We start from the raw sequence: 27,321 nt of genomic DNA on the forward strand, positions 1-27,321 counted from the left end.
CAGGCCACAACCTCAGCCTGTTCAGTGTGGAGCAGAAATGTCACAGAGCAGCAAGCAGGATCAGCCCAACCTTCACCTCTTGTCCCAACACCCTGCAGCATTTACATCATCCAAACATCGGGTCTTTCCTTGCACTAGGACCTGGACCCTGTCACATCAATACGCTTCGTGTCTGGACCGCATTGCCACATTTCAGCCTGTAGCTGAACTTTATAAAAAGTCCTGGCACTTAGACTGATGAAACCCCATTCTCGTCTTAGGTGGACGGGCCTCGAATCTGCCACTCTTCCATTCTGCACACTGGCTTTCACTTGAATATGCCTTGCCGTCACTCTGACATTGGCTCCAACATGCCTGGACTTTAACCTGCACCCGCATGCTTAGCTTCACCTCTCCATTGTTTACAGTGATCATTTACCACAATTTTACAAGAAAAGGTGTGATTAATAAAGCATTTAATTGTATTCTTTGCTTTGTTTGCTGCCAGTAAGTATACATTGGACTTCACAAGCGCCATCTTAAACCGAAGCAGGTTTCATATTTCTGGATTATTGGAATCTCTTCTGAGGAAGGTATGACCTGTACAAAAAGGATGGATTACACCTGACAAGAGAAAATCTGCAGATGCTGGAAATCAAAGCAACACAAAATGCTGGAGGAACTCAGCAGGTCAGGCAGCATCTATGGAAATGAGTAAAGTCAAGGATTCGGGCCGAAAGCCTTCATTGGGTCCTGATGAAGGGTCTTGGCACAAAACGTCAACTGTACTCTGTTCTGTAGATGCTGCCTGGCCTGCTGGATTACACCTGAACATGAAGGGCCCATACCCTTCCTGGCGGCTGTGTCAGGGGAACTGGAGTGACAGGGCTGAGGATGGGGCAGTTGGTACACAATTGATTTTGTGTGTAGTGACACTGTGAGGATGGACAGGCAGATGATAGGGCAAAAGTGCACTCAGATGCGGTGAAGAGTAACAAGGCAGACAGAATTGAAAAGGGTGATGAATACAGACCTGAAGGTGTTATATTTAAATGCACACAGTATACAGAGTAAGGTAGATGATCTTGTAGCACAGTTACAGTTTGGTAGGTATGACCTTGTGGACATAATTGAGGTGTGGCTGAAAGATCATAGTCGGGAGCTTAACACCCAAGGATACAAATTTCATCAAAAGGACAGGCAGGTAGATAGAGGCAGTGGGCTTTGTCTCTGCTGGTAAAAAATGTAATTAAATCCTTAGAAAGAGGTGACATAGGATCAGAAGATGTAGAATCCTTGAGGACAGAGTTACAAACTGCAAGGGTAAAAAGACCTAGATGGAAGTTATACACAGGCTCCGGAACAGTAGCCAGGATGTACGATATAAATTTTAACAAGAAATAGAAAGGGCATGTAATAAGGGCAATGTTACAATTGCAAAGGGGGATTTCAATATCCAAGCAGATTGAGAAAATCAGGTTGGTGCTGGATCCCAAGAAAGCGAATTTGTAGAATGCCTGTGAGATGGTTTTTTAGAGCAGTTTGTGGTTGAGCCCTCCAAGGGAAAGGCAGATCTAGACTGGGTGCCATGTAATGAACCAGGATTGATTAGGGAGCTTAAGGTAAAGGAACCCTTAGAGTACAGTGATCTAATTCACCCTGCAGTTTGAAAGGGAGAAGATAGAGTCAGTGGAGTAAAGGAAATTACAGAGGAATGAAAGGAGCTGGCCAAATTTGACTGGAAGGGGACACTAGCAAGGACGATGGTAGAATGTCAATGGTTGGAATTTCTGGGGCAATTTGGAAGGCGCAGGACAGATGTATCCCAAAGAAGAAACAGTATTCTAAAGGGAGGATGAGGCAACCATGGTTGACAAGGGAAGTCAAAAACAGCATAAGAGCAAAAGATAGGGGATATAATACAGCAAAAAACGAGTGGGAAGTTAGAGGATTGGGAAGCTATTAAAAACCAACAGAAGGCAAACAAAATACAACAAGAAAGAAAAGATGAAATATGAAGGTAATCTAGCCAAAATGTCAAAAAGGATACCAAATATTTTCTCAGATATGGAGAGACAAGTGTGGATATTGGACCACTGGAAAATGATGATAGAGAGGTAGTAATTGGAGACAAAGAAAGGCAGACAAACTAAATAAGAATTTTGCATCAGTCTTCACTGTGGAAGACACTAGCAGTGTATCAGAAATTTGAGTGTCAGAGGTAGAAATGAGTGTAGTTGTTATTACTAGAGAGAAGGTGCTTGGGAAGCTGGAAGGTCTGAAGTTAGCTAAGTCACTTGGACCTAATGGACTACACTCCAGGGTTCTGTAAAAGGTTGCTGGGGAGACTGTGGAGGCATTAGGAATGATCTTTCAAGAATCACGAGATTCTGGAATGGTTCCTGAGGACTAGAATATTGCAAATGTCCCTCCACTCTTTAAGAAGGGAGGGAGGCAGAAGTAAGGAAATTATAGGCCAGTTAGCCTGACTTCAGTGGTTGGGAAGATATTGGAGCCCATTATTAAGGATGAGGTTTGGGGGTATTTGGAAGCACATGATAAAGTAGGCCAAGTCAGCATGGTTTCCTTTGGTGAAATCTTGCCTGACAAATCTGTTGGAATGCTTTGAAGAAATAACAGGAAGGATGGATAAAAGAAATTCAGTGGATGTTGTTCAGAAGGTTTTTGACAAGGTGCATCACATGAGAGGGTTCAACATAGTTTTACAGGAGAGATACTAACATGAACAGAAGATTGGCCGATTGGTAGGTGGAAAAGAGTGAGAATAAAGGGAGTCTATTCTGGTTGGCTGCTGATGACAAGTTATGTTCTGTAGAGGTCTGTTACAAGGGGGCATTCAGAGGCGGACCCAAGTGCAGAATGCAGACACAGGGGTGGTATAAACAGAACTGGGTTTACTGATAGTTACTAGGAAGGCCAGGGAGCAAAGACAAAATGTCAACATGGACGTAAACCTTGACTTGCCTTGGACTTGGACTTGGACTCAACTCAGACCTGACTCAGACTTGACTTGGACTCGGAACTTGACCTGGCTTTAATTGGGACTCGGACTTAACTGGGATCTTGACTTGGACTTGACTCGGACTTGACTTGGACTTGACTCAGACTTGACTTGGACTCGACTCGGAACTTGGATCTTGACTTGAACTCGGAATTTGACTTGGGACTCAGACTTAACTTGGATCTTGACTTGGACTTGGAACTCAGACCACAAGCTTGGACTTGGACCACAAAAAGACAGACTACCCATCTCGGAGTAGTGACAAACATCCGGACCTACTCAGCTGGAAGAACTTGGGTAACAAAGAGACAGAATACCCAACTCAGAGTAGTGGCAAATGGCCAGTTCTACTCTGCTGCAAAGGACTTGGACAACGAAGTGACAAAACCACACAATGACAGTTCATTTGTATCTTTGCTTGGAGTGGCAGCAAATGACCAGCAAGTCTCAGCTGGCCACGAAAACAACAGAATTCGTATCTTGCTTGGAGCAGCTGCAAAAATGGCCAGCAACTCAGCCGGACATGAAAACGACTGAATTCACTAAGCAGCCACAGGCACCGAGGCAACTAGAGTCCACGAATCTCGGCAGTCCCGTGGTGAGCATAGCCGCAGTGGCTATGGTGAGGTGACTGGTTTCCGGTGACGTGCTTCTGATGACGGTCCAGCAAGCCAGTAACTGTAACCCAGATCCCTTTTATGTTGCCGGTTCGAAATAAAGATCAGGTGCCTTAATCAAGGTGGCCAACGGAACACGGGGAAAAGGGAATAACTGGAATGAGAAGTCCACAGACTGGACCGTGACAAGGTCAGTATTGGGAACATTTATTTTCACATTATATGTCAGTTATTTGCATGACAAAATTAATGGCTTTGTTGTTAAGACTGCAGACAATATAAAAGTAGGTGGAGGGGCAGGTAGTGTTGAGGAAGTAGGGATTTTGCAAAAGTACTTGGACAGATTGGGAGAATGGGCAACAAAGTGGTAGATGGAATACAGTGTAGGGAAATGTAGGCTTATGCACATTGGTAGAACAAGTAAATGTATAGTCTATTTTGTAAACAGGGAGAAATTTCAAAAATCAGAGGTACAAAGTGACTTGAGCAGGATTCCCTAAAGAGTAACTTGCAGGTTGAGTCAGTGGTAAGGAAGGGAAGTGCAATGTTAGCTTTAATTTCCAGAGAACTGGAATATAAGAGCAAGGATGTGATGCTGAGAGTTTATATGGCATTGATCAGACTGCACTTGGAGTATTGTGAGCAGTTATCTAAGAAAAGATTTGCTGGCATTGGAGAGGGTCCAGAGGAGTTTCACATGAATGATTCTGGGAATGAAAAGGTTAACATGTGAGGAGCATTTAATTTAAAATTGCTGGAATTTAGAAGAATGAGGGGGGATCTCATTGAAATCTATCACCTATTGAATGTCCTGGTCAGAGTGGATATGGAGAGAATGTTTCTTACAGTGGAGAAGCAGGGTCAGAGGGCACAGCCTCAGACTAGAGGGATGTCCATTTAGAACAGAGGTGAAGAGGAATTTCTTTACAAAGACAATGGTGAATCTGTAAATGTAATACGTAAATACTTTGATAATAAATTTACTTTAAACTTTGAGCTTTTGATCTTGCTTGGCAGCAATTTCCAGCCATCAACAACTCTCTTCCTTATTATACCTCCTGCCTCCCCCCATAAGTCTATACCTTCTTGTTTTTGATACCATCCCCCTACTATGGGAAAAAACTTTTGACCGTCTACCTATCGAAGGCTCTTTAATTTTATATAGCTCTATCAGGTCACTTCTCGGCCTCCTTCATCCCAAGGATTTCAATGACATTTCAATGTTTATATTCTATGCCCTGACCAATGAAAGCCAGTAAGCAGAATGCAGTCTTTCGTCCCTATTTAGATCTGTTGCCACTTTCAGGGAACTGTAAGTTTGTATTCTGAAGTCCCACAGGAAGTCAACATCGTTCTTTAGTGCTCTACCATTCATTGTCTATATTCTGTCCTTATTTGTCGAGATTAAGTCCCATCTGCCTATCGTGGTTATCTTGGGAAAACACAAAAAAAGACTTGACCATGTTATGTGTGGCTGGAATCACATCTGATGTTATTGACGGGAACTCTCTTCCCTGGAATTGTCTCTTCATAACAATTCAACAGTTGCCATGGATATTTTTTCTGGTGATGGAACTTGATGAAAGAGCAGAGTGAGGAGATGTAGCCTCAGATAAACCAAACTAAAATCAGGATGCAAAAGGAAAGGGAAGTCTGCAGGCAGCACTGTAAGAAAACATTCACTGTGGTGTGAGCTGGAGTCACTTTACGGACACACCAATGGTCCAAGGTCAGCACGCATTGATATATATTGACTCCAGAGGTATCATGATGATTGAAAAAGTCCTGTGAATGACAGAAGAGGCTCCTAGGATTCTTGTGCTGTCAGACTTTGCAAATGTATTCATCCCTTGTCTGGTGGGTTTGAACTCAGATCCAACTGCCTCACTGTCAGTGAGGTCTATCAGTGATTCCATCATAAGGATACAAGTGGCACAGGTTTACAGACATGATGGAGCACAGAACAACTGAAGCATTAAACCATGAGGACAATGATGAATCAGGCTGCAGAAGAGGTTTGTTGTGCTACTGCCAGGATTAGGGAGAATGACTTTTAAGGAGAAACTTGCACTGGTCTCCTCTGAAGCATTGGAAGCAGAGAGGTGACACAACAGAAGCTATGACATTATGAGAGGCATAGACATAGTAGAGATTCAGACCATTTTTCCCAGGATGGAAATGTCAAGAACTAAAGGGAATGTGTTTAAGGTGTGAGGAGGAGGTTTTGTGATGTGTGGCACAAGTTTTGTACGTGGACAGTGAAGGGGCAGGTAGTTTTGAGGAAGCAGAGAGGCTACAGAAGGACTTAAACAGATCAGGAGAATGGACAAAAAAGTGGCAAATGGAATGCAGTGCCGGGAAGTGTATGGTCATGCACATCGGTAGAAGAAATGAAAGGGTTGACTATTTTCTAAACGGAAAGAAAATACAAAAATCTGAAGTGCAAAGGGACTTGGGAGTCCTTGTGCAGGATTTCCTGAAGGCTCATTTGCAGGTTGAGTCCCTGGTGAGGAAGGCAATGTGATGTTAGCATTCATTTCAAGAGGACTAAAATATAAAAACAAGAATATAATGTTGAGCCTTTATAAAGTACTGGTGAGTCCTCACTTGGAGTATTGTGAGCAGTTTTGGGCCCCTGATCTTAGAAAGGATGTAATGAAACTGGAGAGGGTTCAAAGGAGGTTCCCAAAAATGATTCCAAATTTCATGACCTATGCCGGTGATAATAAACCTGATTCTGATTCTGAACAGCTTGTCATATGAAGAGTGTTTGATGGCTCTGGGCCTGTATTCACTGGAATTCAGAAGAATGAGGGGTGACCAAATTGAAACCAATCGAATGGTGAAAGGACTTGATAGAGTGGATGTGGTGAGGAAGTTTCCTATGGTGGGGGAGTCCAAGACCAGAGAACACTGTATCAGAATGAGGGGGAATCCTTTTAAAATGGAGATGAGAAGGAATTTATCTAACCAGAGAGTGGTGAATCTATGGAATTCATTGCCACAGGCAGCTCTGAAGGCCAAGTCTGTTTATATATTTAAGGCAGAGGTTGATAAATTGTTGATTGGTCAGGGCGTGAACGGATGCAGAGAGAAGCCTGATGATTGGGGCTGAGAGGAAAGACGGATCAGCCATGATGAAAAGGTGGGGCAGACTCGATGGGCCAAATGGTCTAATTCTACTTCTATATCTTATAGTCTTATGCTCTCATAATAATTATGAAGCATAGTCACTGCTGGTTTGCAAATACCCTGAACAGTTAATTTATACCCAGAAGATCCCACATACAGGCAATAGACTCAGTGACCAGCAGTATTTATTGTTTTGGATAAAGAGTTTCCTTTTCTTCTTCCAGTAATAAAAGAGGTCTTTGGATATCCAATCAAGCCGGCTGAACCCAGGCTTCTCCATTTTGCTTCTCATCTGACACACAGAGCAGAGCTCCTTCAATGCCCCAGTTAACATCTGACACAAGTACACATCTGACACACAGTGCCCCAGTTAAGTGCCAGGCAAAAAGATGCAATGACGAAACTTGAACCTGTTTCCGTTCAAGTCAAGTATGACCACAACCTTTAAGCTATGGCTGTGGCAACACCGTGGATCTTCATTCTCTGAGTATTTCTTTTCATTTTTCTCCACCTTAAACACCAGCTAAGATTGCTCTTTCTCTAAACAGACTAGCTCAGTGAAAGTTTCTGCTGTTTGGACAGTCAGGGTTCATAACCCAAGCAGAATGATATTGACAGACCCTCAGAAAAGACTGAGACAACACTTCTCTGAATTCAGCCAAGCAAGAGAAGCTAAGCCATAGAGTGCAAGGATTTGAGGCTGAAGGGATGAGTGAAGTTAGCTTTCCAATACTTCTTACAGAATCTCAGGTTGAATTTATACCCCAAAGAATCAAAGAATGATTATAGCACACCTGTCAATTCTAATATAAATACATCAATAAACATTAAAGTGAGTGAGTCTAGGACCAGAGGGCACATATAGTGGGGGATGTGGAGAGGATGTTTCTCTTGGTGGGTGAGTCTAGGACCATAAAAGGTAATGAGGAGAAGACAGCAGAATGGGGTTGAGAGGAGTAATAAATCAGCCACGACGGATTTGCAATAGACTCGATGGATCAAGTGACCTAATTCTGCTCCTGTGTCTTATAGTCTAATTCTCCTGAGGATAAGTTGTTGAACCTTTACAATTCTCAAATGATATTAATCTTCAAGCAGTCAATGAAATTGAATCACAAAGCACTGAAGGAACTCAGCAAGCCAGGTAGCTTCTACGAGGGGAACAAACAGCAAAGGCTTCAGGCTGTGAAATCTCATCAGCACTCACCTTTTTTGTGTTGCTCGAGATTTCCAACATCTGCAGAATCTCTTGTGTTAATGAAATAGAATGATTCCTTTCAAAGAAAACTATTTTTTAAAACTCTTCTTGTGGGCTAGGTTGCTGATCAATTGTCAAAATTAACCGCATTGTTGTTACTTGTATTTTATTTACTGTTTACATTGAAAACAAGGATTTACACAATTTCAGAAACAAAACCAAATTTTAAAAAAAGTTTCAGAAACTGTGCTACATTTTACAGCATCACTGAGTTTAACACCTGCTCCACATCTTGCTGTATCTGGGTGCTGAATCTCTTTTCACTTTGCAGAGTACACAGAAATCTTCATCATTAAATAAGATCTTTTAAGGATTCTGTCACATCAAATCATAATGCTGAATATTCCAAATAAAGATGAATGTACGATGATAAACATAACTGCTAAGTAACTTGTATACAAGCAGAACAGATGTTACAATAAGCATGTCCTGGGTTGTCAGTATTACGCTGATAGTTTAAAAAGTCTCTAACATTTTCAGAATGGTACCTCTCCTAACAACTTAAACCAAATTAAAAGATGCACTTTAGTGATAGAGCACATATTTCAGTACACTAAAGTTATTAAAATAGTTTGGAACTGTATTTGTTCATTTGCCAAAGAATGGTAGTAGTGCAGTTACATCAGGATTTTCTGCAATACCTGTTTTGTACAATTCATGTATATGGAAAAGCATTTACTCTCAATAGCAGACTGCAGTTTATACACATTTACCATAATGTAATTGCCTCTATAACAAAAGCAAAATCCGAACCATGAAAACCTGAAGCTTCCCTGTGATTCGAAGTTTTGAAAGTTTAGCAGAACGTCTCAACTTGCAACTTGCAAGCGGCCTGAGGCTGCAACAAAGTTTAGGAGAGTGCAGAAGCACACAGTTTGGTAGCAATGAAGTTTAGGATATCTTCATTTTATCCTGCTGGTCCAGGGAATCCTCTTCCCTGCTCCTATGCATCAATAAGGATCATCCAATTAGATGTGTTGAAGACTGAAGTGGCCATAGTCATAAAACTGAGTGAGAGAGGCCTGCTTGCGGTGACTACTGTTTTGGAACATAGCAACAAAGTTCAACAGATATGGAGTCCTCCTCCTGTTATCCTCTCATTAGCAAATGGTAGACTGGGAAAATCCAGTTTATCAGATTCCAGATTCCTGGCGATTTCTTAATTGCTTGATTTTCTTTCTCCCATCAATGAGAACTCAGGATGTCACCATATTTGAGCTGAAGTGAGTGATTCCCAGTTCATCCCAGGGTGATGAGTGAAGAATAGGTCCCAACAACTTAGATATAGTATCTTCAAAAAGCAGCCGGCCTCCCTTGTCAACTATCGTGTCACCTGAGAACAAATATCAAGAGGAGGTTAGGATTCACATGAAGAACCATTGAGCCTGCAGAGCTCTGAAAAGACATTTCTTAACTTAGACTTTGGAACGTTAGCACATATTTGAAAAAGAAAAATGGCGATTTAGACAAGTTCTACCAGAGGGAACATGAAAGATTATTGAAACAACACAAATTGAATTTTATTCAACAAGCACAGGAAAATATGAACTTTGTATTTAGCTTCTTCTGTACCCCTCTGATTTGTTGTGTCTCCTTGGAGATCGATCATCCAAATTGTTTCCAATTTATTTTGTTTATTTTTATTTTAAGATTTTTTATGTTTACATATTATTTTGTAACTATTATACATCATGGTATAGTACTATAACAGACCAATCAAAATTCAGGATCTTTCACGACCAGCATCTATGTAAATAGTTGATCTTAATGGAATCAGTGATCTGAGAGTCCATTAGCCATGTAAGATTCACCTTTGGCCTGATCAGTACTGACCATCAGCAGTAGTCCACCTGGATATCTGGCTCAACTTTCATCTTTTACGCTTTAGTCTGTACATAGGCTTCTTCCATCACTTGGCTCGCATATCAATGGAAACCTGACAACCTCTGGTAACAAGCCCTTTCAGCCTAAGGAGCCCATGTTGGCCAATTACAGCCACGTGACCAGTTAACTTACTAACCTGTATGCCTTGTGGCAGTGGAGGAAAGCAAAGATAGATAGATAGATAGATACTTTATTCATCCCCAAGGGGAAATTCAACATTTTCCAGTGTCCCATACACTTATTGTAGCAAAACTAATTACATACAGTATTTAACTCAGTATAAACATGATATGCATCTAAAATCACCCTCCCAAAAAGCATTAATAAATAGCTTTTAAGAAGTTCTTAAATAGTTTACTAAAGTGCATTGAGTGGTAACTTAAGCTCAGTCCTAACTCCAGCACTTTAACATATCTTGCCCCTGGTGGTTGAATTGTAGAGCCGAATGGCGTTGGGGAGTAATGATCTCTTCATCCTGTCTGAGGAGCATTGCATTGACAGCAACCTGCTGCTGAAGCTGCTTCTCTGTCTCTGGATGGTGCTGTGCAGAGGATGTTCAGGGTTTTCCATGATTGACCGTAGCCTACTCAGCGCCCTCCTCTCTGCCACCGATGTCATACTCTCCAGTTCTGTGCCCACGACAGAGCCCGCCTTCCTTACCAGCTTATTAAGACGTGAGGCATCCCTCTTCTTAAAGCTGCCTCCCCAGCACGCCACCACAAAGAAGAGGGCGCTCTCCACAACTGACCAATAGAACATCTTCAGCATCTCACTACAAACATCGAATGACGCCAGCCTTCTGAGGAAGTACAGTCGACTCTGTGCTTTCCTGCACAGGGCATCTGTGTTGGCAGTCCAGTCTAGCTTCTCGTCTAACTGCACTCCCAGATACTTGTATGTCTTAACCTGCTCCACACATTCTCCATTAATGATCACTGGCTCCATATGAGGCCTAGGTCTACTAAAGTCCACCACCATCTCCTTGGTCTTGGTGATATTGAGACGCAGGTAGTTTGAGTTGCACCATATCACAAAGTCCTGCATCAGTTTCCTATACTCTTCCTCCTGACCATTCCTGACACACCCCACTATGGCCGTGTCATCAGCGAACTTCTGCACATGGCAGGGCTCCGAGTTATATTGGAAGTCTGATGTGTACAGGGTGAACCTGGAAGCACCCGGAAGAACCTTGCACGGTCATGGGAAGGAGATACAAATCCTTACAAACAGCATTAAAATTGAAACCAGATTGCTGGAGCTGTAATAGTGTTATGCTAACTGGACGCTATTTATGCAGTCACAAAGGAGGCACACCAGCAGCTATCTTTCATTTGGAGTCTGAGGAGGTTTGCTATGTCAATAAAGACTCTAGCAAATTTCTACAGATGTACCGTGGAGAGAATTCTGATTGGTTGCATCACCAACTGGTATGAAGGGGCCACAGCACAGGATTGGAAAAAAACATGCAGAGGGTTATAAACTCAGCCTCCTTCATCATGGACATGGCCTTCTCAACTATTGACACAATCTTCAAAAGGCAATGTCTCAAAAAGGTGGCATCCATTACTAAGATATCCCTCCACCCAGGACATGGCCTTTTCTCGTTGCAACCATCAGAGAGGAGGTACAGGAGGTACATCCATCATTAAGGACACCCACCACCCAGAACATGCCTTCTTCTCATTGCTACCATAAAGGAGGAGGTATAGGAGCCTGAAGACACACACTCAATGTTTTAAGGACAGCATCATCAGCTCCACCATCAGAATTCTGAAAGGACAATGAGCCCATGAACACTTCCTCACTTTCTTGCACTTTTTTTGTACTACTTAATAAATATAGTGCTTATCAAAGATTCAAAGGTTCATTTGTTATCAAAACATGTATCCATATACAACAGTAAAATTATTTAAGTTTTTACATATATTCCATTTATTATTTATATTTTTATCATTTATGGTGCTTTCTCATGTACTGCACTGTGTGCTACTGTGAAGCAGTAGATTTGATGACATAACTGTATATCAGAGATAATAAACCTGATTCTGGTTCTACCAGGCCAGCCAGAGAATAAGGAAACTAAACTATTAATATCACTTACAGGAACTGCAATAATCTGTGGACAGGCCAATATGCATAACTCATTGTATCCCTTCATTCAGCAGAGTACAGGGGTAATGGCAGGATCCTATACAATGCAGAGGAACAGATGGAAATTGTTGATTGATCCCTCAAAGTTACAATGGAAATAGATTGAGTAATTAAGAAGGTGCATCATGTATTGATCTTCATTAGTCAGGGGATTGAGTACAAGAGCCCAGAAGTAATGTTGCACCTCTATAAAACCCAATTAGACCGCATTTGGACAACTGTGCTCAACTGTATCCGGTACTTTCAATGCAGCCTCCTCTACATGGTGACACCCAACGTAAATTGGGGGATTGGTTTATCGAGCAGCTCTGCTCCATCAAAAAGTGGAATTCAATCACTTTAGTTCCTATCCCCATTCCCATTCCAACATGTTGGCCAGTCCATGGCCTCCTTTTCTGCCACCATAAGGCCACTCTCAGGTTGGAGGAGCGACACCTCATATTCTGTCTGGTAGCCTCCAATATGATAACATGAACATCGATTTCTACAACTTCTGGTAATTCACCCCCCAACCTTCTTCTGTTCCCCACTCTGTCCTCTTACCTCTTCTCAACTACCTATCACCTCCCCCATTTTCCCCTCCTCCTTCCCTTTCTCGCATGCTCCATGCTCCTCTCCGATCAGATTCCATCTTCTCCAGCCCTTTGCTTTTTCCATCTATCAAGTCGTAGCTTCTTACTGCATTCCCGACCCCACCCCATCCACCCACTTGGCTTCACCTATCACTTTCAAGCTTATCCTCCTTCTTACCCCCCCCCCCCCCACAACCCCACTCACCTTCTTATTCTGGCATCTTCACCCCTTCCTTTCCAGTTCTGATGTAATGTCTCAGCCTGAAAAGTAGACTGTTTATTCATTTCCATAGATGCTGCCTGACCTGCTGAGTTCCTCCAGCATTTTGTGTGTGTACTTGGGGGTATTGCATTCATTTCTGGTCACCTCATGATAGGAAGGATGCAGAGGGTCCTGCCTGGACTGGATAGCATGTCTTATGAGAATAGTTTGGATGAGATAGAACTTTTCTCTTTGGAGTGAAGGAGGATGAGAGGTGACTTGATAGAGGTGTACAAGATATGAGGCAAAGACTGAGTGAACAGCCAGAGACTTTTTCCCAGGTGGAAATATATACAAACTTTGTAAAATGGGGTGGCAAGATTTTAGTGTTTGGAGGCAAGTATAGGGAGGATATCAGAGGTACAAAGGATACTGTGCAGATGTCTTAGGTACATATATATACCTAGGGTACTGTAAGATTTTGACACAGAGTGTGGTGCTGCACACCCCTGCTAGGGGTAGAGGTAGGGATATATTAGGTACTGTTGAAAGCCATAGGTTGGCACATGGAGGACTCTGTGGGAGGGAAGAGTTAGATTGATCTTAGAGTGTGTTAAAGGGTCAGCACATTGTGGGCTGAAGGGCCTGTAATCTACTGTAATATTCGATGTTCCATTCTAAATTGAGCTTTGCATTTGGCTTCTTTTACTCCCGTCTGATTTGTTGCATACCTATGTATTTAGTCTCCATAGAAACCAATCATGGGATGGCGAATTTGTTTTCAATTTCCAATGAAAAGGGAAACAAAACTGCTAATATCAGCTTAAGGACCTGCATTGGTCTGTGGACACTTGTGCAGACAGGACAATATCTGTGACTCAGTGTGTCTTTGCATCTGTATTCTTTTAGATCAATGTGCCCAAAATAAAACCACAGAACCAGATGAAATCCTTTTGGGATATTTTATTGTGGATTATGGAGTCTTAAGAGCAGTTTTTAACAACTACCTCTATCCCAATCAATTTGCTGCCTACAATTTGTACTTTTGTCAATTTCAGGTTAATATGCAAATGATTTGTAAAAACAAAGGTCCTTAGTATTCAAACAGGATAGATTAAAAAAAAACAAAAAAATCTCACTTGTAGTAACTGCGCTCCACTGCCTGTGTAGAAGGCTGGAACTTCCATTGGTATAAAAACCTACCAGGCCATAGTAAAGAGCATAAAACGTTAGCCTCACAGTGGCAAATGAAGTTGTATGAAATCAGAAAATGAGTAGGGATAGTCACATCCACTACTAGTAAAACAGTGGGTTTTTGCAAATTTCAGCAGCCTTTATCATTGCTTTTACTTGGACATTTGACCGCAATTGACTGGATTTATTGATATCACACTGACAGTCTCTGGACTGTCATACATCATTGTAACAGCCAAGGAATAACCTTTTCTAAACAAAGTAAACATCCTTCTAATACAAACTAAATGATGGAGAGAATCAGCAGGTCAGGCAATCGATTTCTCTAACATCCAGTAATCTTGCCCCTACCACATTTTCCATTCCCCATTCTGATTACCCTCTCACCTCTCCTCGACTCCTCCTCTGCCCATCACCTCCATTTGGTTCCCCTCCAGCTTCCTGTTATTCCATGTCCAGTGTCCTCCCCCTTTAGATTCCTCCTTCTTCAGACCTTTACATCTTGCGCCTATCACTTCCCAGCTTCTAACTTTAACCCCCCTCCCAACCCACCCACCTATTCCCTGACCCCACCTGCCATTTTGTACTCTCCTCTCCCACTTCCCTCCACCCTCTTCTTTTGACTTCTGCCCTTTTCCCGTCCAGTCCAGTTCAGCCTGAAACATTGACAGTTTATTCCCTTCCATAGTTGCTGCCTGACCGATGGAATCATGTTATCTGTGTTGCTCAAGATTTCCAGTATCTGCATAATCCCTTGTGTCAAACATCATTCCAATGTGTCTCCGGTAACTGGAATCTTTTTGTTGGAAATCATTTTACCTATGCGTGAAGGAGTATCGAAGTGAAAATTTTCCATTAACTGAGGACAACCATTTCCTGCTTTGGAGAAAGCGGCAGCTGTTTTAGTCACCAAATGATGATGACCTACTAATGGCTAAGATACATAAGGAAACAATAAATAGCAGCACAAGGTAGCTTTTTCTTTTTAACTATGTGTTGTATTTTTAAGAAAATTACTTTTTAACTGTTAATCAAGCCAATGGGTTTTTAATTATGACGATAAATAGCAATCTTGCTCACTGCATCAATCAATGTACAGAGAGATTTCCTATCCATATAGTTTCACTGTAAATGCAGTGGTGTTACTGATGGCTGTTTGCCAGCTATGTTTGGATATTTTCCCACCGGAGGCAGGCCATCCTCCTAATGACTCCACTTCATGTTCCTGCCTTCGTTTGTCTGGTGTGCTTGCTATGGCTAACGGATCTTTTGTTACCTTCTTCAATAACCACCCTTAAAAACAAGCTTTTATTTTAACCCGTGTCAAAAGAATTGCAGTTAATAAAAATATTCCAAAAGTTATTTTTCACAAGCCTCATTCCTTTTCTGAGCTATCTCTCCAAGGTTGTTCTGTGTCCCAGAAGAACCTGTTTTCTTCCCCGAAGGGCTTGAGAAAGATTATGATAAGATTAGTTTTATTTGTCACATGTACATCGACACATTCAGTGAAATGCATCATTGTCATCAAATCAGATCTGCAAGAATTGTGCTGGATCACCACACCACTGGCACATACTGCCACAACCACAACTTACTGACCCTAACCATACACCTTTGGGATGTGGCAGGAAATCAGAGCACCCAGAGGAAGCCCGCTTGGTCAGAGAGAGAACGTACAAACTCCTCACAGAAAGTAGCAGCAATCAAAACCAACTGACAGTTAACTACTTAGTAGAAGTTTATACACGATCAGTAGTGATAATGAGTGGATGTGCAGGGGGCACCTTGCTAGATCAGAGCACAATGCACCCATGCTACCCAACATTACTGATCAGGGGGATTTCTAGGCATCTTTGGACAAGCTTCACGATGGCTCACACAGCAACTGCAGGGCTGAACACATCTCACCTGTTTCCTCAGTCTCCAATGCCAACATGTCCTGAGGGAAAAAAAAATGCATAGAGTGCTTGCAGTGTGTTGGACAGATGTCGGTAGGTGTCACGACCTAGAATTCATCAGCCTATTGGTAAAGGGACAGATCTACTTAAAAGCTCATCAAAAGAACTGAAAGAGTCTACCTGTTGCACAGATCATCCTGGAATATGATTCCCTAGTTAGCAATGGATACGAGGCTGTGACCTTCTCCAAAGACCATCACCTTTGTGACTTCCTGAGATCCCAAGAGTGATGCCATCTGAAGTTCAGCCATCTGACACTTAGCTCCTGCTAGGATCATCCATGGTCAAGGGAGAAGTTCCAGACAAAGAGGGATCACATTGGCAAAGAAGGTGGAAGAAGGTTTTAGAGGATGTAACTAAACACATTGATGAAGGTAGAGTCGTAGATGAAGTGTATATGGATTTCAGCAAGGCATTTGATAAGGTACCACATGCAAGGCTTATTGAGAAAGTAAGGAGGCATGGGATCCAAGGGGACACTACCTTGTGGATCCAGAACTGGCTTGCCCACAGAAGGCAAAGGGTGGCTGTAGACAGGTCATATTTTGCATGGAGGTCGGTGACCAATAGTGTGCATCAGGAATCTGTTCTGGGACCCCTTCTCTTAGTGATTTTTATAAATGATTTGGATGAGGATGAGTTAGTAAATTTGCTGATGACACGAAGGTTGGGGGTGTTGTAGATAGTGTGAAGGACTGTCAGAGGTTACAGCAGGATATCGATAGGATGCAGAACTGGCAGATGGAGTTCAACCCAGATAAGTGAGAGGTGATTTATTTTGATAGGTTAAATATGATGGCTGAATATTCCATTAATAGTAAGACTCTTGGCAATGTGGAGGATCAGGGGGATCTTGGGTCCAAGTCCATAAGACGGTCAAAGCAGTTGCACAGGTTGACTCTGTCGTTAAAAAGGCATACAGTGCATTAGCCTCCAACAACCATGGGATTGAGTTCAAGAGCCAAGTGATAATGTTACAGCTGTATAGAACCCTGGTCAGACCCCACTTGGAGTACTGTTCTGGTCACTTCACTACAGGAAGGATGTGGAAACTATAGAAAGGGTGCAGAGGAGATTTACAAGGATGTTATCTGGATTGGGGAGCGTAAGTTGAGTGAACTTGGCCTTTTCTCTTTGGCGCAACAGAGGATGAGAGATGACCTCTCTCATCATAGGATGATGAGAGGCATTGATCGTGTGGATAGTCAGAGGCTTTTTCCCAGGGCTGAAATGGCTAGGATGAGAGGGCACAGTTTTAAGGTGCTTGGAAGTAGGTACAGAGGAGATTTCAGGGGTAAACTTTTTACTCAGAGACTGGTGAGTGTGTGGAATGGGCTGCTGGCAACGGTGGTGGAGGTGGATACAATAGGGTCTTTTAAGAGACTCCTGGATAGGTACATGGAGCTTAGAAAAATAGAGGGCTATGGGTAACCCTAGGTAATTTCTAAAGTAAGTACATGTTCGGCACAGCATTGTGGGCTGAAGGGCCTGTATTGTGCTGTAGGTTTTCTATGTTTCTAGGGCTGCAGCAGTGAAAGGACCCCGGTCTCCTCACACTCCATGCCACTGGACACGAATACCCATCCATCAAGAACCGTGTGGTGTGTCCTGATGCCAGTCTGTCAAGGAGCATGTGGTGGCAATCTGTGAGTCAGCCTCCCCACGTTAAACAACGCTATGCACAGGCATTCTCCATTAAGTAACATCCCTGCTTGGCTTCTGCAGCCATGTGAGGACCCACTCCCAACAGACTATGTATTTGGAGAGCATCACACTCAACTCGAGCAATCACACCACTGCAACTAGGTTATGATGGAGGTTTCTGCCCCAAGTCACTAACCTGTAAACCCTCTTTAAATGATAACTAATCAGTCTATTATTTTTCTGAATTATTTGACAAACTCCAGACTGCAGCAAGAATGGTTGGTGGCTTTAGAAGTTGGCTTCATAATGCCCTAGTCTTCGCTAAATGTGCTTTTAGGTCTCGGCATAGTTTCAAACAACTACATGCAATGTAGCAACACGACAAACACAAGCTGTTAACAATCTCTTCATAGTTATCACTGTCTGCTTTCAGTAAGTGGATGCGTATTAATGGGAGCTTGTGCAAAGCAGCATACCATAGCAACTAATTTGAAATGAAATCACTGTGACTAGAGGAGTGTTGTCATTGCTAACCCCATTCACTAACAGTTTGAACCAAAGCAACACACACAAAATGCTGGAGGAACTCAGGCAGTATCTACAGAGGTGAATTTCAGATGGAGAACCTTCCTCGTAAAGCTAATCATATTTCTAACATTCAGAAACAGTTTAATCCATCCTCATAACACGTAACCACATTGGAGACCTGCATTTCAATGTCCAGGAATGTGATTACATTCGGAATGATTTTAGAATCATTATGTTGTGCAGTCATGATATTGGTTCAACTGGTATGATTTTTGTTTCCCTCTTGCTTTTTCTTTTTCTTTGCTCTCTGGGAGTGCAGGACCAAGTTGTGTGGCCTGTCTCCCTGCTCTGCATTATATAACCTGATAAAATGAACATTGATTTCTTTAACTTCTGGTAATTTCTGCCTTTCCCCACTCCCCATTCGGGGTCTCCTCTTGCCCCCTTTCTTCTCCTCACCTGCCCATCACCTCCTTCTGCCATCCCTCCTGCTTCCCTCTCTCCCATGGCCCATTGCCCTCTCCTATCAGATTCATTCTTCTTCAGCCCTTTCCCTCTTCCACCTATCACCTCCCAGCTTCTATCTTAACACCCCCCCACCCATCCACCACCTCCCTCACCTAGTTTCAACTATCACCTGCCAGCTTGTTCTCCTGCCCCCAGCTTATTATCCTGTTCTCTTCCCATTCCTTTCCAGTCTGGAATAAGGGTTTCAGCCTGAAACACGAATGACCTGAGTTCCTCCAGCATTTTGCATGTGTTGTTCTGGATTTCCAGCATCTGCAGAATCTCTTGTGTTTATAATTCCAGCCTAACTTTGTCTCTGTTCTGTTGCTCATGTTCTCATTCTTTGGCTGTTGCCCATCACTCTTTGACCGTATAACCTTGTTTACAGCCTATCCCTGCGTTTACCCTATCAGACACACCCTCCCTTCCCAACCCATCCAACCATTGAACAAGCTTCTTTTTTCTCCTTCCAGTTCCGGCAAAACATTTTCACCCTGAAACACAAACTCTGTTTCTTGTCTCACAGGTGTGGCCCAACCCTCAAACCTGCACACTTCTATTTCATTTATTTATTTTGTGATACCGCGCAGAGCAGGTGCATTCCAGTCCTTCGAGCAACACCATCCCAGCAACCCCACAGACCCAAATGAAACCTAACCCAATTACGAGACAATTCACAATGACCAGTTATCCTATCCGGTACATAGCTGAGAAGACAGGCGAATGGGATAGAGAAGGAAATGGATCAGCCATAATGGTATGGCAGAACAGACTTAATGGGCTGAATGGCCTTATTCTGTTCCTATTGTTACAAATGAGGAGCAACTCTGATGGGCAGAAGGGTGCAAAGTCACCCCCCCCCCCATTTTGAGAATCACAAAATCGCTATTATTTCAGGTCTGATACAAGGAAATGAGAGAGATAACAGCAAAAGATAGTTGTTATTGATAAACAGCTCATGTCAGTTAAAGAGAGAGACAATGCAGAGGTACACAAAGTGGAATGTCTCCTCCTAACAAAAGCGGAACGGAACCATTGATTATTGCTATTGTCTCTTGGAGAAGGATTGTGTATTGAGTACTGTTCTATTCATTGAAACCCCTCAGGGAGCAACCAGAGTGGTCTGGTTGATGGGTTGCATCATCCCAACCTGATTGACACCTGAGACCCCGTGAGTGGGGATAAAAGTAAGGTCTGGGGAACACCCCTCAGACGCACCAGGAGAGATGCTACGAGACCGGTGGGGGCTTGTGTGTGTGTCCACCCTTGCCTGGGTGACGAGTCCACCACGGAATGGTCTAGCTAATGGACGAAGGGGTTATACGTGAATGGCCACAACAACAATGCATTGATGGATTAAGATTTTAAGGAAAGTTGGCAAGTCAATAGCTGTTACTATTCTCTCTCTCCAACAATTGCAACATAGCGACCAGCAACTACCGCAGCCTGCATGAACTGAATTGAACTTTATATTTCCATCGGACAATTCATTATCCCCAGACAACAATAGAGCTTATTTCTTATTGATTATTATTATACCCACACTTTTAGGTTTCGTATTGATGATGTATATTATCTGTATACTTGCATTGATATTATTTTTGTGTATTTTTACTAATAAATACTGTTAAAAATAGTATCACCAGACTCCAACAGATACTCCTATCTTTGCTGGTAAGATACCCAGTTACGGGGTTCGTAACAACTTGGGGGCTCATCTGGGATTTGATACCAAATTGGAGGGCCAGTGAATCGGGCTTTTAAATCCAGACTTTGATCTGGTTGCATGGGTAACCAGGCGGGAAACCAGCAAAGATGGACTTAGACGAATTTACACAAAACCCGACTTTGAAGGCGCTAGAGGAGGCCACAAAGACAGACTTGGTAAATATTGTGAAAGGACTAAATCTCGCAGTGGTGAGGTGGTCAATGAAAAAGTGGGAGGTGCGGAGGGCCATAACTAAGTATTATATTGAGAAGAATGTGTTTTCAGCTGAGCTATTGGAAAATATCCCTGAACAGGTACCAGCTATTGGGACGGCTCAGTTAGAGTTGGAAAAATTGAAGCTGGGCGCGGAACAAAGGAAAAGGGAGTATGAGCTCCAGCTAAAGGAGTTAGAGGTGAAGAGGGAGCATGAAATTAGGTTATAACAGCTGGAGGCAGCTGAAAAGGAGAAGGAAAGAGCTGAAAAGCAGAGGGAGTATGAGGAGAAGGAGAAACAGAGGCAGCATGAGCTGGACATGGAGAAGTTAAAGCAAGAGAGAAGGGTCCAAGGGGCAGACCGGGAGGAGAGGTTTAATGATAGTAGGGAGTTTAGGTTAGTACCTCCGTTCGAGGAGACAGATGTTGATAGTTATTTCTTGCATTTTGAAAAGCTGGCAGTGAATCAGAAGTGACCCAGAGATCAGTGGGTGGCGTTAAAAGGGAAGGCACAACGAGCATATGCAGCGTTATCCATGGAGGAGTCTGACAATTACGAGGAAGTAAAGCAGGCTATCCTTCAGACCTACGAGTTGGTACCTGAGGCATATAGACAGAAGTTCAGAGGTTTAAAGAAAGTATGGATTCAGACGTATGCAGAGTTTGCCTATGAGAAGGGTGTGCTCTTGGATCGTTGGTGTTCGGCAGAAAGGGTGGAAGTTCAGAAGATGGGCTCAGTTTGGAAAACATTGTTGATAAGTTAACTCCTATGAAAGGAGTATGCAAAAGCCTATTCCACACTGGTGAGCAAGCTAACCACATGAGAGTTAAGTGGAAAAGAGGTGAAGGTTGACACAATGCCACTTTAAATAACAGGATCTGGTTTTGAGGGATTTCGACAAAGCACGTAAATAATAAAGACAACACCATGGAAGATTGACTGTTGAGTTTAAAAGTAAAATAAAGATTAGTATTTGCATAAACTTTTGTAATGTACTACAGAATAATCACACATGTATTGGTTCACATTTTGTAATATACACTTAAGCTAAGATCACAATCCTTTAGTTTTGTTTTTGCTGAAGAAAAGGAATAAAAATAGGTGGTTATTGTTGGAGTCTGATGCTACAGGAATTTATTAAGGTACAAGATATTAAGATATTAAAGGAAGTGACAATATAATCACTAACTGTTTAGATGCTAAGTTGAATGTATAATTGTATTACTCTGTAGTTAAAAACTCTTTTGTATTGTGTTCGATTCCGTAATTCTGTAAGACTCTGTTTTAGTTAATTTTCCCCTTCAGTGAAAATTCTTCGAAGGATGGGGGTGTTACAAATGAGGAGCAACTCTGATGGGCAGAAGGGTGCAAATTCACCCCCCCCCCTTTTGAGAATTGCAAAATCGCTATTATTTCAGGTCTGATACAAGGAAATGAGAGAGATAACAGCAAAAGATAGTTGTTATTGATAAACAGCTCATGTCAGTTAAAGAGAGAGACAACGCAGAGATACACAAAGTGGAATGTCTCCTCCTAACAAAAGCGGAACGGAACCACTGATTATTGCTATTGTCTCTTGGAGAAGGATTGTGTATTGAGTACTGTTCTATTCATTGAAACCCCTCAGGGGGCAACCAGAGTGGGCTGCTTTGATGGGTTACATCATCCCAACCTGATTGATACCTGAGACCCCGTGAGTGGGGATAAAAGTAGGGTCTGGGGAACACCCCTCAGACGCACCAGGAGAGATGCTACGAGACCGGTGGGGGCTTGTGTGTGTGTCCACCCTTGCCTGGATGACGAGTCCACCACGGAATGGTCTAGCTGAAGGACGGAGGGGTCATACGTGAATGGCCACAACAACAATGCATTGATGGATCAAGATCATAAAGGAAAGTCAGCAAGTCAATAGCTGTTACTATTCTCTCTCTCCAACAATTGCAACATAGCGACCAACAACTACTGCAGCCTGCATGAACTGAACTGAACTTTATATTTCCAACAATATTTCACCAGACTCCAACAGATACTCCTATCTTTGCCGGTAAGACACCCAGTTACGGGGTTCGTAACACTATGTTTTACGGTCTGGTGGTTTTTGGACTGTGTGGGGAAACTGGAACACCCAGGGAAAACTCACATATTCCATGGGGAGCACAGAGGTCCCTTACAGGACGATGCTCAAATTGGAATCTGAACGCTGGAATGCCTTATCATTGTGTTAACTGCTGTGTTACCATGGCAGCCAGGGTGGGTAGGTTAATCAATACTGTAACGTCATACAGCAGGGAAACAGGCCCCTTGACCCAACTCGTCCATGCTGACTGGTGTGCGTGTCCCAGCTGTCTGTGTTTGACCCACAACCCTCTACACCTCTCCTTGTACTTCTCTAGCTGGGTTTCAAACATTGCTCATGTGCCTGGGGTTTCTTAGGGTTGTCATAGCCAGTTGGGAGATGGTGTGTAGTGGGGGTAAGTTCCCACTACCTATTAAATGCTCTCAATGATGTGCTTCTCAAATAGCCTCTGACAACCAAGACCAGCTCCTGGCTTTCACGTGTGGCTTAGTTCCTAAGCCTAATAGAATGGTTTCTACTGACAGGAGAAGGAGCAAAGGCGGGTTACTGGCATTTTAAAACCAGACGTATCGAGCAAATGGGGCACATCAGCCATGGTTGGCTGCTCCATCTAGGAGAAGGAAATCTCTGATCTGAAACTGCCTGGCGGCTATATCCACTCATGCAGAAGGCTTTGGGAGTAAACCCTGAGGGGAAAATACCCAGAATTGGAGTACCTAAGCAGTCCTGTGTTGAGTTCAACATTGACTGGCAACTCCCATGACACCGCTGGTGCCAAACTGTATCAGTCAATGCCGTTGCTTTGTGTTCATCAGCTGGTTGAAGCAGGCAGACCGATGCATATGCAACACATCGTACTGCCCTGGCTCGTGTATCACATAGATTGCTGGGATGCAATATCCATGGTCAACCCCAACCAACAGAGGACTTCATAACGTGCCTGCTTCAGTGACTATTTCAGGCAGCTCTTTCCAGTTTCATTCTCCTCACAACCCTATCTATTATATACTATGGTCTTTGCAAATACATAAAAAATAACCTAGTACATAGACCATAGTGCATAGTGATTAGTGTGTGAAGAGAATTAAATAGGATAATATAAAATGAGTATAAATGATTCCATAGAACCATAGAACATTACAGCACAGAAACAGGCCTTTTGGCCCTTCTTGGCTGTGCTGAACCATTTTTCTGCCTAGTCCCGCTGACCTGTACCTGGACCATATCCCTCCAAACCCCTCTCATCCTTGTACCTGTCCAAGTTTTTCCTAAATGGTAAAAGTGATCCTGCATTCAGCACTTCATCTGGCAGCTCATTCCACACTTCCACCACTCTCTGCGTGAGGAAACACCTCCCTCAATGTTCCCTTTAAACTTTACTCCCTTCACCCTTAACCCATGTCCTCTGTTTTTTTTCTCCCCTAGACTCAGTGGAAAAAGCCTGCTTGCATTCACTCTGTCTATACCCATCATAATTTCATACACCTCTGTCAAATCTCCCCTCATTCTCCTACGCTCTTCCTTGGTAGTTTGCATACACTCAGCGAGCTGAATGACCATCACCCATGTTCTTTGATTCTAAAGTACCTGAGATGCCTGGATTAAAATCTGAGACAGGGTGAACTGAACAGTAATGCTATGAGTTAAATTTGCGGCCATTTCAAAAACTAATAACTGCTCAATAATCTGCCACAGATTCTGAAAACCATCCCATCTGTTACAATGCTGTATAGAGACATTCAAAAATAATTTTCCTTATTGATTATTTGAGCTATGATTAAAATTATTGTTGAAATCTACAAATATTTGCCACAATATTATTAATCAGCAAGTGGCATGAGGTTCAATGAGATTATAAAGTGGCGACATGCTCCAATATTAAACCAAGAAGTCAAAGCAGAATACTGGAAGAACTTAGCCGGTCCAGCAGCATGTTTGGACGCAAAGGGTGGATTGACATTTGGGGTCAAGACCCTGCATCTGGACGGACTTCACTTCCTCATGTTGCTTAACCCATCGAGTTCTTCCAGCATTTTGCTTTACATTCCAGATTTCACCATCTACAGTCTCTTTTATCATCACAATCTGAGGACTAACAAGAAAGCGGAAGAAGGAACTGTTGTCTCAAGACCTCTTAGATTATGATTGTTTGTTCATTGTGTGCCATGTCATGTGATGTGGGTGATCATGGCCTTTCCATGACCAGGATTATTCCTGGCAAATCTTTCTGCAGAAGTGGTTTGCCATTGCTGCCTTCTGAGCAGTGTTTTACAAGATGGGTGGCCCCAACCATCATCAATACTCTTCAGAGATTGTCTGCCTGACATCAGAGATCACATAACCAGAATTTGTGATATGCACCAGCTGCTCATACAGCAGTCCACCACCTGGTCCGAAGGGTTCATGTGACCCTGATCGGGGGCTAAGCAGGTGCTACACCTTGCCCAAGGGGTGACCTTGCACCTCCTTTGGTAGAAACATATCTCCACCCCACCACCCCCTACTTAGATTACGATGGGAGGGGAATGTCACTAGAAAGAGCAAGCAAGCAAGGAAAAGCACAAGGGATTCTGCAGATGATGTAAATCCAGACTAACATACACAAAATGCTGAAGGAACTCAGAATGTCAGGCAGCATCTATGGATAGGAGTGAACAGTTGACATTTCAGAAGTGATCGAGTCTTGGCCTGAAATAACAACCTTTACTCCCCTCCATTGAACTGCCTGACATATTGAGTTCCTCCAGATTTTTGTGTGTGTTATTCTTCAAAGGATAAGCATTTTCCGTTGAACCAGTAGTGTGCTTTACACCACACAGTAAGAATGCTGGTGAACTCTTTTCACCACTATTGTTTGGCCAGTAGAATGACTGGGGTGGAAATGCACAGCCACATCAGGAGTCAGAAGATTAAAGTTCTCCCTCAGTAATTCCCAAAGCTGAAGAGTTCCAGGGTAAATTGAAATTAGTCATGTCCAGGGCAAATTAGTCACGTGGCAAAAGAAAATGAGTAAAGACTGGGAAAGGGAGGGAGCAGAAGGGGCAGGTTATCAAACCACATCCTCCAGGACTGACTAGGGATCTGGCCCCCCATTCACACTTAAAGCTAATGCCTGGTGGCTGGAAATAATGGTTCAAACAAAGACTCAGCTGGTGGAATTTATGTATCCTTTTTCATATCTTAGACCTAGGCTCATTTCTGCCAAAGAATGATAAAACTTTACATGCATCTGTTTTGGAAATATTTGATTTAGAGATGCTTTTTCACTAGACTGGGATACAACACATCTCTAAGCACAAAGTACACTGGAGGTGCTGTGGTCAAATCAACACATACAAACAAGCTGGATGAACTCATCCGGATGCTGCCCGACCTGCTGATTTCATCCAGCTTGTTTGTACGTATTACAACACATCTCTTACAACTGTGTACAGCTTCATTTCCTTGTACATTCCCACCGACCCTCTCAGTCAAGTTGGACAAGGTGAGTCGAGAACACAGCAGCACAAAATTATTTGGATTCACTGAGTGGTGCATCTGTTTCAAGCCAAAGACTGACAATGCAGGAATGCCAAAATCTTTCCAAGACGGGATGGTGGGTAATTTCAGAAATGTACAGGTGTCTGTCCCAAAGGCCCTGCTTGACTGTGCCAGTCAGGAAAAGGTTAAAAGGACCCAGTGACAATTGTGCTGGTTAATTGAGGGTAGGCAGTGATGCCAATGGCAAGAGGAATAAATTAATAGAGGCTTTATAGGAGACACGATAGAAATGTTCAAAATCATTAAGGGTATAAGTAAGGTGAATAGTTGCTTCTTCAAAAATAATCCATCACCAAGGACACAGGGCCATAGGTGGAGACTGATTCAGGGGAGATTTCAGATTAACATCAGGAAACATTTCTTTACACAGCAAGTTATAGACACACGGAACAGACTACCTACTACCTAGTTATGTAGTTGACAGTGGTACCTTAAAGACTTTAAAATCTAAACTCAATAATTATTTCAATACACAATGTGAATTGGAATTTGGCAAGCTTTCTTGGGCTAAATGGCCTGGTTTTGTCAAAAAAATTTCCAATGTTCTTTATAAGGCATTGGTCAGACTGCACATAAAGTATTGTAAGCAGTTTATCTAAGAAAAGATGTGGTGTCATCGGAGAAGGTCCAGAGGAATTTCATGAGACTGATTCTGGAAATGAAAGGGTTAACACGTGAGGAGCGTTTGATGGCTCTGAGCCTGTACTTTCTGGAATTTAGAAGAATGATGGAGGATCTCAATGAAATCTATCGAACATTGAAAAACCTAAATAGAGCAGATGTGGAGAGAATGTTTCCAATAGTTGGTGAGTCCAGGACCGAAGGGCTCAGCCTCAAAATGGAACAGAGATTGAGTGTATTTCTTTAGCTAGTGGCTAGAGAATCTGAGGAATTCATTACACAGATGGCTGTGGAGGACAAGGTATTGAATATATTTAGAGCAGAGGTTGACAGGTTCTTGATTAGTCAGGGTGTCAAAGGTTTTGGGGAGAAGGCAGGAGAATGGGGTCGAGAGGGATAATAAATCAGCCATGATGGAATGGCAGAGCAGACTCAATGGGCCAAATGGCCTAATTCTGCTCCAATGTTTTATGGTCCTATGAAGCATGGAACAAAGAAGATGACAGCACAGTA

The sequence above is a fragment of the Hypanus sabinus genome, chromosome 8 (genome assembly GCF_030144855.1).
Source record: "Hypanus sabinus isolate sHypSab1 chromosome 8, sHypSab1.hap1, whole genome shotgun sequence".
Classification (NCBI taxonomy): Eukaryota; Metazoa; Chordata; class Chondrichthyes; order Myliobatiformes; family Dasyatidae; genus Hypanus; species Hypanus sabinus.